The sequence below is a fragment of the Dendrobium catenatum genome, unplaced genomic scaffold (genome assembly GCF_001605985.2).
Source record: "Dendrobium catenatum unplaced genomic scaffold, ASM160598v2 fragScaff_scaffold_716, whole genome shotgun sequence".
Taxonomy (NCBI): domain Eukaryota; kingdom Viridiplantae; phylum Streptophyta; class Magnoliopsida; order Asparagales; family Orchidaceae; genus Dendrobium; species Dendrobium catenatum.
This window is the reverse complement of record NW_021319178.1, coordinates 23,499,406-23,510,532: the sequence shown is the minus strand read 5'-3', so window position 1 is coordinate 23,510,532 and position 11,127 is coordinate 23,499,406. Positions and strand designations below refer to the sequence as shown.

General features: G+C 36.5%; 1 long non-coding RNA gene across 1 annotated transcript; it reads left to right on the top strand.

The window, feature by feature from the left end:
• Positions 1-201: 201 nt before the first annotated feature.
• On the top strand, positions 202-625 carry LOC114579952. The gene is made up of 2 exons (XR_003701233.1): positions 202-339; positions 540-625. It is a non-coding gene; the product is annotated as an uncharacterized LOC114579952 (long non-coding RNA).
• The last annotated feature ends 10,502 nt before the right edge of the window (positions 626-11,127 follow it).

Below are 11,127 nucleotides of genomic sequence, written 5' to 3'. Positions count from 1 at the left end.
CAGCTGCACGTGAAATCCCTTTCCATAGCCTGAGCCGTCTCCACAACTGAGTTCATTCAGCCAAAGTTTGATCTGTTACCTGCTTCAGACCAAAGCAAAACCATTCAAGAGCTATTGATTGAAGGCTAACTGGATCAAATCCCAGCTCCGTTTCCCCTACCCGACATTAGCAGTCCGTCAAATCCCTCCACAATCAAACTCCAGCACTGGTCTCATTCACCTTTCTCCTGGTTTGCAATCACTATAGCCTGTGCGATCTGCTTTGAGAGCCGCCAAGCTAGTTGCTGCTTCCTCCCACGTACTCCCTCCTAGCTTCTTTGCCGCAACTGGCCGGAACAGGTAAAGGCCTCTACTTCGTTTTCTCACAACAACTAGGAGGGTTCTCGCTTTAAAACATTCAACCCACTACAATCCAAACTCGCTATCAGACAAAGTCCATCATTTCGTCTCTTCCCCGCATCAAAATAAGGCAACTCACACCATAATCCACATGCAAGTTCGTCTTTAGCTGACCCTATTCTCCCTCATATAATTTGCAGAACTGTGTTTATCTCTCCATCCCTAAATCTCTCACAATACTCTTCCTTCACGTGAGCTCACCATATATCAAAAAAAAAAAAAAAAAGGGGAAGATAAAGTTGCAGTGAGATTCTTACTTTCATTATTGTTCAAGGTCTGTAGCTAATTGAGTGGATGTCACTTACTTTTATGCTATTATTAAATTCAAAGTAAACATGTGCATGCTAGCTGTGATGTTCATAACAATACATGAGTTTGAGATATATATATATAAAAGAAGGCTAGCTAGAGTAGGTTTCTTTTATTTTTATTGTGAGCAGTAGTTAATTGAGTTGATTTCATCAACTATTTGTATCATTATGTCTAAGTGTCACAAAAGAAGGGAAAGAGAAGAATGTATGTGCTTTTATATGTGTATATTTATATACATGCAAAAAAAAAGAGAAAATGTGAAAAAAGAGAATTTCAAAAAAAAAAAGAGAAAGAAAAAGAGAGTTTAAAAAAAAAAAAAAAAATGTGAAAAAAGAAAATTTAAAAAAAAAAAAAAAAGAGAAAGAAAAAGAGAGTTTAAAAAAAAAAAAAGTTTTTTAGAAATTTTAGAAAACTCGTTTCGACGCATGCGGTGTGACAAAAAAGTACCCGCTTGCGGGGAAATAACTTATTTTCTTTTGCAACAGGTACCGATGACCCATACACGCTTTTCTTAGCGTGGTGGGAAAGGCTCAGTTTCCCGTAGTTTTTCCCTAAACGGGGGAGACGCCGGGAGGTTGCCGAAATTTTGACTGAAGATTTAAGGACTTGGATAGAATTTGGACAAATTAAACTTGAACTCGGACTGAAACTTGGACTTGGACTTGAACTTGGACAAAATGGAAAATGACATAAAATTCAAATGATTAAAATGATCATGAATTTAACTCAAAATGATTTAAACTTAAAAAAAAAAGAATTTGGACTTAAAACAAATGATAACAAAATGAGCTTGAGCATGGACTTCAAATGAACAAAATATATATGTAATCAAGTTCATGAAAATGAAGTTTGAACTAAGCTTAGAGAACATGATATAATGCTTTGAATGAAACCATGATTTGTATATTAATGAGTCATGACTCAAGTACAAGTGAGCATGTATAAGCATGGCTCATTTGCAACAATCAATAATGAATTGAGTGTAAGCTTGAACAAAATGCAAAGGATCAATCATGAATAAATAAACATAAGCAATTGAGCCCTCACTTGATGAATGCATAAGTGAAATGCAAGTGAATGCATATGAATTTTGTGAACCAAGGGATTGGAAAGTATGATTCAATAATAGTGATGACACCAAATAATTTCATTGAATTATGTAATTTGCACATAAGCAACGTACAATGAAATTCAATAAGCTTGAAGTTTTTGAATGCTCACAAACAAATACATGAACAAATACTACAAATCATACAAGGATGATAATGGTGACACTTGTATCAATCATGTAAGCAAGTTCGTAAGTACTCATTATGAACAAAGCATAAATATAACTTCCTTGAGTATATTAATTGATGAAGTTGAAGGAAGATACAACAATACATTTGCAACCAATAATGCAAGATTTCAATAAAGTAGCAAGGAGTCATCACTTTGATGGAAATGCAACAGTTGCTAGAAGAATTGAAAGACGCACAAGAAAATATAACAATTGCAGCAAACATACGCATGTGCAACGATGATAATCACCAACAAATACCAAATCCTACAAGCTGCTATGGAAGACCGCTGGCACCTAATGTATTGTCCACAAACAGAGTACAAAGCAACTACATCAAATATGAATACTTACGAATTGCTGAAGGAGGCCCATTATACATGCAACTAGATATTTGTGAGCAAATGTAAAAGATCTGCAACGCATACAATATCTCTACGGATATAGATGTATGTACAACGTGCTATCTCTGGGTAGATGCAAAAAGATTTCAGTAAATGCAGTATCCTGAAGTCAATTTCAGTCTGTGAAAGAAGTCATCTAACTACCTACATGCAACAATAGCGGATGCACTGAAAAGACTAAAGACCACAACAAAATGCATGGAGAATATGACAAGTACAAGCTCCTACGACCCAAAGCAGGAGATTTGTTAGTGCTCTACAATCTACCTGTATAAATCATGCAAGTAGTGCACGACAGTCTACATGTACAAAGCAGCGAACAACTCTATTCAGAATATGCTACAGTACGCCACTGGATCTGCAACACTCATACGAGCAGACAAAAGGCGTCCACAAGACTACAATGTTGTGCTACCGGATTCGCAACTTCTATGCGAGCGGATAGAAGGCGTTTCATAAATATTCAAAAATACCCCCGCACGTACACAGTAGTTTGTATACACATAGGTAAACTAAAAGGGGTAAAAGCAATCATGAAACCTGCATGGGCCCCGTCGAGCGTGTTATTGGTACACACGTGACGTCTAGGGATGCTGCGCGGGTTACTAAATTTGAACCCGATCCTCCTAAACAGATAAAAAGGAGTAGACAAGGTTTAATTACAAAATGCCCCCCAAACACCGCATGGGACCCGACGAGCGTGTTGTGGGAACACACGTGACGTCTAGGGATGCTGCGCGCGTCAATAAGTGAATTCAAGTTCGAACCCGATCCTTCTATAGGGGTCAATAGAAGTCGACAGGGTTCGAACAATCAAACAAGTATACGATGATGGCGACCGATATATTTGTTTTAATATATTTATATTAGGCATTCAAGGTCTATAACAATATGAATTCACTAACAAATGCATAAAGCCTACGAAACCTGATCCCCTATCGGCAAGTTGATAGGGTCGATAAGGTTCAAGTTTTAAATGAAAATAACCCAAAAAAACCCCAATGATGGCCGTGTTGAATACTTATCTCAACTGGAGGGGGTTAATTCCAAATATTTTAAATTCCACTTAAATGCCTACGAAATTCAAAGCTCCAAAAAATCCAAAAATCCAATCTCATTTCAAAATCCAAAGATATTTAAAATTGAAATAAACCATCTAATGCTTAAAGCAAAAACACATCCACACTCTGCAACAGTTTGCCGAGGTGGACACATCTGAAATATAACTTCAGCTCATAAAGAGCTAAATGCCTAGTCGAAAATATCATCAGGATCCATTTTCAAACAATCTCCTGCCAATAAGGACGTGGGACGTGTCCTCTAACCGGCGGTTTTGCCTTCAAATGACACCGCAGGATAAACGGTTATGACCTAGGGCCCTCTGAACCGAGTAGTTTTGCCGCCAAATGGCACCACGAAATACCAGTTATGGCCAGAGCTGATATGCTCCTTATTTGCATAAAATCCTTGAGATATGAATCAATAAGATATGATCGATAGGGCACAAAGCCCTCTGTTAGCTAAGGTAGATTCAAATTTGTCCCCTTAGACAAACATTCACCCCAGGTCTACAAGGTCCTCTTGGACGAAGCAACCTATGGCTGCTGACAATGATCCTTCTGTCAGGTTGGGTCGACTACCTCCTCTGACTAAGTAGACCAGGGATCACGATGGCCCGGGACGACGAAACCATGAGATTTTGATCGGGTCTATCATCCATTCCCCCACCATCCGCTTTAAGTGCAAGATGGTGCAATTTTTAATTTTAAATATCAAATCTCCAAATCTTTCAATCCTTCAAATTCCCAAATTCTCCAACCATTCCATACTCCTACTGCTACTATATTCCAAATAACACGTATTTCTACGTATCTGATCGACGACTAGCCTTAATCGAAAGTTTTCTCTCGTATGGAAAGTTTTCCTTTGGGGGGGGGGGGGGGGGGGTAATTAACTACAGGGGCTTGTGCCTATAGGAAACTAGAACTTAGATTATAAAGTCCTCACAAAATGAGGGCGAAATCTCTGGGTGTCTTATCTACAAACCCATATGCCTTCCAGAATTTACCCTGTAACTTATTTCGTTAAAACTCCCTCGTCAAAGAAAAGCAAAAATAACATCACGTCGGGGAGGCCGGGGCCGAATTTTTGGAGCCCACAGTCTCTCATCTGTAACAAACACTCTTGCTATCATGCATACACGTGTATTCTACTCTTGCCTATCTCTATATACACTGCAGAGTCACAGTAAAAAGGCAATGAAGGAATTACGATATTCACGGATTCATCTGTCGTATTCTCTACTTGTATTATGCTAACTTGTCTTTCCAGCTATTTCAATCTTCTGCAGCAGAACCGTGGACTTCTACAATTCCCACTCTCGATGGTCAATGGTTGTTCTGCTTGTCTTGCGTAACCTCCATGGCTAAAGCATTGTTAACCCGCCGTATAAAACAAAAGAGAGAAAAAAAAACAAAAAAAATTAAATTAAAATCAACGTACCTGCCATCCCACGCAGTCGCACGTCGAGCGCCGAATTCAGCACGTCGACGTCCCTTCTCCCACACGACTTTGTGTCGTTAAATTGAAAAGAAAAGAGGCAGAAACCTCTCTCGCTCCTTCCTTCTCTCATTCCCCCGCAAGCTCTCACTCCCGACTGCTCATTCTCCCGCTCTCGCTCTCTTCTTCCTGTGAGATCGAAAGTTACGACAGTTTGATCGGAACCAGTAACGGAGCTCGCTCCAGCTCCTCGTGGTCGCTCGGTTTCGCTCCTTCGACTTTCCCTCTCTGTGAGATCGGAAGCTACGACTTTGATCGAAGGCGACAACGAGAGCTTCGAAGGTCCTTTCTCCAGGTCGAGCGCTCCTTCTGTTTCTCCGTGGCTGATCGAACTTGCTCCTCCGGCGATATCCCTTCCAGTCGAATCAAAAGTTACGCATTTTGATCGGAACCGAGCACGGGAGCTCCACACGCTGTGAGGGTAACTTTCTCCCATTCGTTGCTTCTTCGGCCTCCTCCCTGGACGTTCGACTTCTCTCGTTCGACGCCATTTCCTTCCTGTTGGAGCGGAAGTTCCAACATTTTGATCGGAACCAACAACGGAGCTCGCTCAGGCTCCCTCTTCGCTGTTCGACTTTGCTCCTTCGTCGGCTTCCCTTCCTGTCTGACCGCAAGCAACAACAGGAGCTCTTTGGCTGTGAGGGTAACTTTCTCCCTTGAGAATGCTTCTTCGGCCAAATCCTTAAATCCGCCAAACCGAGAGAGGTTGAGGGAGAGATGAGTTAGTTTTTAATTAAAGTTAATTTTAATTATAATTGTTTTAATTAATTTTGGTTAATTGTAGTTATTATTTTTAATTAATTATAAACATTTATAATTAATTACATTTAGTTCTAATTAAATTATTGTTTGAAGATTATTTAATGGCAAATGGGGTGAATTTAATCCTAATGTTTATGATGTCATTAAGTTCATATGTTCAAAGTTTTCATCCTAATTGGATGTGTATGCATTCCTATGAAATGCCTAAATTAGCTAAGCAAGGTCCTTAATTATTGTTCTTAAATTAGCTAAGCAATGTCCTTAATTATTATTCTTAATGACATTAATATTTGAATAGTTTGCAAACAATATTTCTAACCCTTGTAAATACATAAACCAAACCAAAACAATCATGGTGTCTCAAATCTAAAAAGATTGTTAACAATGATGATTCCATAGAGTATTCATACACATGAAATGGTTTATTATATAATTTAAAAAGAATTTAAGAAAAAACTATGTCAAAATTTTGACCTATGTTCCTAAATATTCAAAACTTAATAGAACTAGATTCGTAGATCCCTGATGGTTTCTCTCCTGTTCTCTCTGGGATGTGCTAAAGCTTCTCCCTAGCCGCCCCTTGTGGCTCTTTCTCCGCCTCTCTCGCCTGGTGATGCTCCTCGAGTGCTTCAGGGAAGTTCCTTCTTCTCTTATTTTCCGTTTTCGCTATTGTTTGCGGTCGGTTTGTTTTTATGGTGCCTCCCATTTTAGGGATCCTGATTTTTTGGATGGATCCTCTCTTTTTTTAAAGATGTTTTATCTGGTGTGTCGCCTTCTTCCTTCTCTTTTCCTAACCTTAAGGCTTCTTCTCATCAGGGTATGATGGCCTTGTGGATTTCGGAAGCATAAATCATTTCTCTTGTTGTTCCTTTTGAATTTGCTCTAGTTGAAAAATTCCCTAGCTGAAGGCCATCACTTGATGCTATTAGGAATTTCTTCTTCAACCTCAAGCTTAATTAATGCAATCAAAAATTTGGGGAGGGATCCAAATTTTTTATCACAAAAAAAAAACTCTTTCTAGGATAATAGAAAGACATAAAATACTCAAAAACTTGACAAAATATAACTAATAAAAAAAATACAACTTTAATATTATAAAAGGACTTACAAACAAGGACTCTTACAAACTTTGACGCTTACAAACATTTGACAAATTTATGACTTCAAAACAAACACCTAAAGAAGATTTCATCCATTAGAAGAAAGATACAGGTGATGTGGTACTTGCGGAGAGACGAAAGAGGTTAGAAGCCAAGACGAAGGGTGGAAAGAACTCGCAAGTCTTTCCTAGAGGAGATGAGAAGGACAATGACATAGCTCGCAAGCTATTCCAAAGAAAACCTGCAGGTTTTATCTTCCAAAAATCACATCATATCACTCTTTTAAAACATTATAAAACATCTCATATATATAGGTATGAGAGGAGAAACCAAACAGCCACATAATTGAATTCCCATAGGAATCCAAGCAACACAAACCACAAAAAAGCCCCCCCAACTTCACGGGAAACAGCCCAGCCAAGACCCGAAGAGGCAGCCGCGGAAACTCAATAGGCCAAGCACGGAACCAAGGCACCAGGGCACGGGAAAGGCCACCCAACACGGAAAACCAGTAGCCCACCGAGGAAGCCAAGGAGCCAAGGCACGGAAACAGCCAACCGTGGAAGCCAAGGAGCCAAGCATGAAAAACAGCCAACATATGGATTCCAAAGCCATTTTGGAATCCCAAGGGACAAACTAAAATTTAAGAGATAAAAACTATAAATAAAAATTACATAATTAAGATAATTAATGAACTAAAACCTAGCTAATAATGAGCTAACTTTTAGTTCAATAAATGAACTAAAAACCAACTCAGAATGAGCTAAATTTCAGCTCAAAATTTATTGAGCTAGTAAGCTCAAGGGAAGTCAAAACCAAATATTTTTGGGTTTGATTTGACCCCCCCCCCCATTGTCTACATCATTAATGGTGATTATTCTGTTAACATTCTTAACCAACAGAATGTGTTGATTAAACTCTTTAACGATTTGGATTAATGTAGGTTATTTGCTCATATGTCATATTTTGTGAGTAATTGCTATATGAAATTGATTAAATGAACTCCTTCCTTGGACATTGAGATTGAATCGCCTGTTATCCCAATCTGGATCTCTTTTCCTAATCTTCGGCTCATATGTTTGCTCCGCGTATTCTTCATGGATTAGGCTCCATTTTTGGTAATCCTTTAAAGATAGATAATGCGACTTCCTCTAGTTCACATCCATCTGTTGCTCGCGTTTTGGTTGAACTGGATGTGACCAAACATTATCCTGATAAAATTTGGATTGGTCCGGAGACCATAGGATTTGTGCAGGTTTTGGAAGATTTCCCCTAATATTTTATGCATTGCTTTTCTTTGGGTCACTCGAAGGCTGAATGTCGGAGTTTACATCCTAACCTTGACTCTTCTGCTTTGTCTCCGCCTACTATTAAAGTAAATAATATGTTAGGAGGAGGTGGGGAAGTTCGTGTGCTTACTGGCCCTGTGGAGGTTCCGTCTGATCCTATAGTTGTGGCCCCTATTAGAATTGTTGCAGAGGACTCTAGTGTGCATGATTTAGCTGTAGAGTTGGATACTGTTGTGTCTGTTGAGGCCAATGATTAGAGTTGAAGGTGGATTCCAATGCTGCTTTGGTTTCGGTTTCTCCTTTGATGGGTAACGAGATTGGGACGCCTGATCCTAAGGCTGGTGAGGCTGTTGAACCTCACAATTGCTTAACAAATCGGTTAGGTTGTTCTAGTGATTTTCCAATTCCTATTGGAGACATTAATGAAGGTGTGATTCCTCTGTCTGATTCTAGGGATGACTCTCTTGCGGGTAATAGGTCAGGGGGTGATCATCTTTCGGAGGGGTTGGTTTCTTCTGATGTTGTTACTGGGATGGAGTCTAATGGTGTTAGAGGACATGTGTATGTATTCTATGAATTGTTAAATTAGTTTGGCAAGGTCCTCAATTATTATCCTTAAATGGCACTCATGTTTGAATGGTTTGCAATCAATGTTTCTAACCCTTGTAAATACATAAACAATCAAACCAAAATAATCATGGTGGCTCAAATCTAAAAGGATTGATAACAATGATGATTCCAAAGAGTATTCATACACCTGAAATGGTTTATTATATAATTTACAATAAATTTAGGAAGAAACTATGTCAAATTATGACCTACATTCCTATAAATTCAAAAATTAATAGAACTAGGTTCAAATGACCTCTAACTTATGCTCTTTCAGTTTGAAATCATTTAAACAAGCATTTCAAAAGTAATTAGGGAAAGTGTGAAAATGTTTAAAACCTAATTATTCTCTCTACATTTGTTATCTCTACTTAATTTTATTTTTAAAATAAATTACTTTTAATTCAAAAGAAAATGAATATTCATTCCAATTAAAATAAATAGACAAATATTTAAATAAAATTAAATAATATTAAATAGTTATCTCATAATTTTATTTCATTACTTATATATTTTTTAATTATATTTATTACATTTATTTAATTATATTAAGAAATGGATTATTATTAGATTTTAATTCAAAATTTTATTTAAATTTAAATTTTTAATCTCTGGTTTTATTTTTTATTTAAATTTAATTTATATTTTTAATTATATTTTTATGAATTTATTTAATTAATATTTAATTAAAAGTGATTAATTATTCATTAATTTAATTAAATTTGGATGTGGATTTTTTTTCAATGATTACATGTTTAATTTGGAGTTTATTGAGTGTGGTTTGGTATTTTTATGAATTTTATTTGAATTATAATAAATTTATTGAAGTTTTAACCCTTAATGAAGGGTTTATTATGATTAATTGTTGCTTGTAGATTAATTAATGGAAAATGAGGGTGAATTTAATCCCAATGTGTATAATGTCATTAAGTTTACTATGTTCAAAGTTTTCATCCCTATTGAATGTATGTATGTATTCCTATGAATTGCCTAAGTTAGCTAGACAAGGTCCTTAATTATTGTCCTTAAATGGCAAATGTTTGAATGGTTTGCAATCAATGTTTCTAACTCTTATAATAAAATAAACAATCAAACCACAACAATCATGTTGTTCCAATTCTAAAAAGGATTGATAACAATGAAGAGTTTACAAATAGTTAGGTCAAATTATGGCCTAACTATTTGTACCTTCAATTAATATTTAATCATCCATTGGATTGGCTTAAAAAATAATATGATATATCAGAATTATATCATATCATTTTGTAAACAAGTTTGAGCTTAATCTCTTGAACATATAGAGAGTACTTAAAGGAAAATAAAAAAATGAGGTTAATATAATTACCCTTTATATGCTCACAAAATCTTCATGAGTTTATATTTACTTGGAAGACGATCATTTAATGATTCTAGAGAGTATTCATACTCATTAAATGGCTGATTATATAATTTATAATGAATTTAGGAAGAAACTATGTCAAATTATAACCTACGTTTCTATAAATTCAAAAATTAATAGAACTGGATTCAAATGACCTGAGGAAAATTATTACATGTCTCAGATTATACCTAATTTATGCTCTTTAAGTTTGAAATCATTAAACAAGCATTTAGAAAGTATTTAGGAAAAGTGAGAAAACGTTTAAAGCTTAATTACTCTTTCTACACTTGTTATCTCTACTTAAATTTATTTTTAAAACAAAGAACTTTTAATTTTGAAGAAAATGAATATTCATTTGTCAAATTTGATTAAAAATATAATATATTATAATTTTATCAAGCTTCTGCCATTAAAATTATTAATAAGCCATTTAATAAAACTCAAGCGGGACGCGGCTTTACACGCGTCAGCGGGCAGTTGGAGGAACTCAGCCGGCAACACTTCGTTTTTACACGCGGTAGCACAATAGATAACCACGCGACAACACTTGATTAGCAACTTAACCAGGTTAGCACGATGTTCAGCCGTCCGACTCACGTTCTTTATAGCAGACATATGGATGCAATCGGTCGAATCTCGTCCGTCTTAACAGCGTAGATCGGTTGAATCAGACGCCAAATAATATAAAAACAAAACCGTCAAAACAATTTAAGCAGATCTGACGGTTCGGGAATCTTCTTCAACCAAAGAAACCGAAATCCCTAGGTTTAGATTTTTGCTCAAACTTCTTATGCAATGGATGAAATCTTTTAAAAACTTAAAAGAAGTAGAATTTGGTTACACAAGCACTGGGAAGATGTTTTTAAAGCTTCAGGTAGAATCATCAAGAACCTAAATAAAATCCTAGGTAGAACTCTAGGTTTTAAAAAATACCTCGATAGCAGTGATCTTAGGAGTTTTAGGTCTTGTTCTCTTCTAGCTTATCCTTCTTGGTTTCTTATTTACCTCAAGCTAGTCGCTTGGCTTGTTAGCG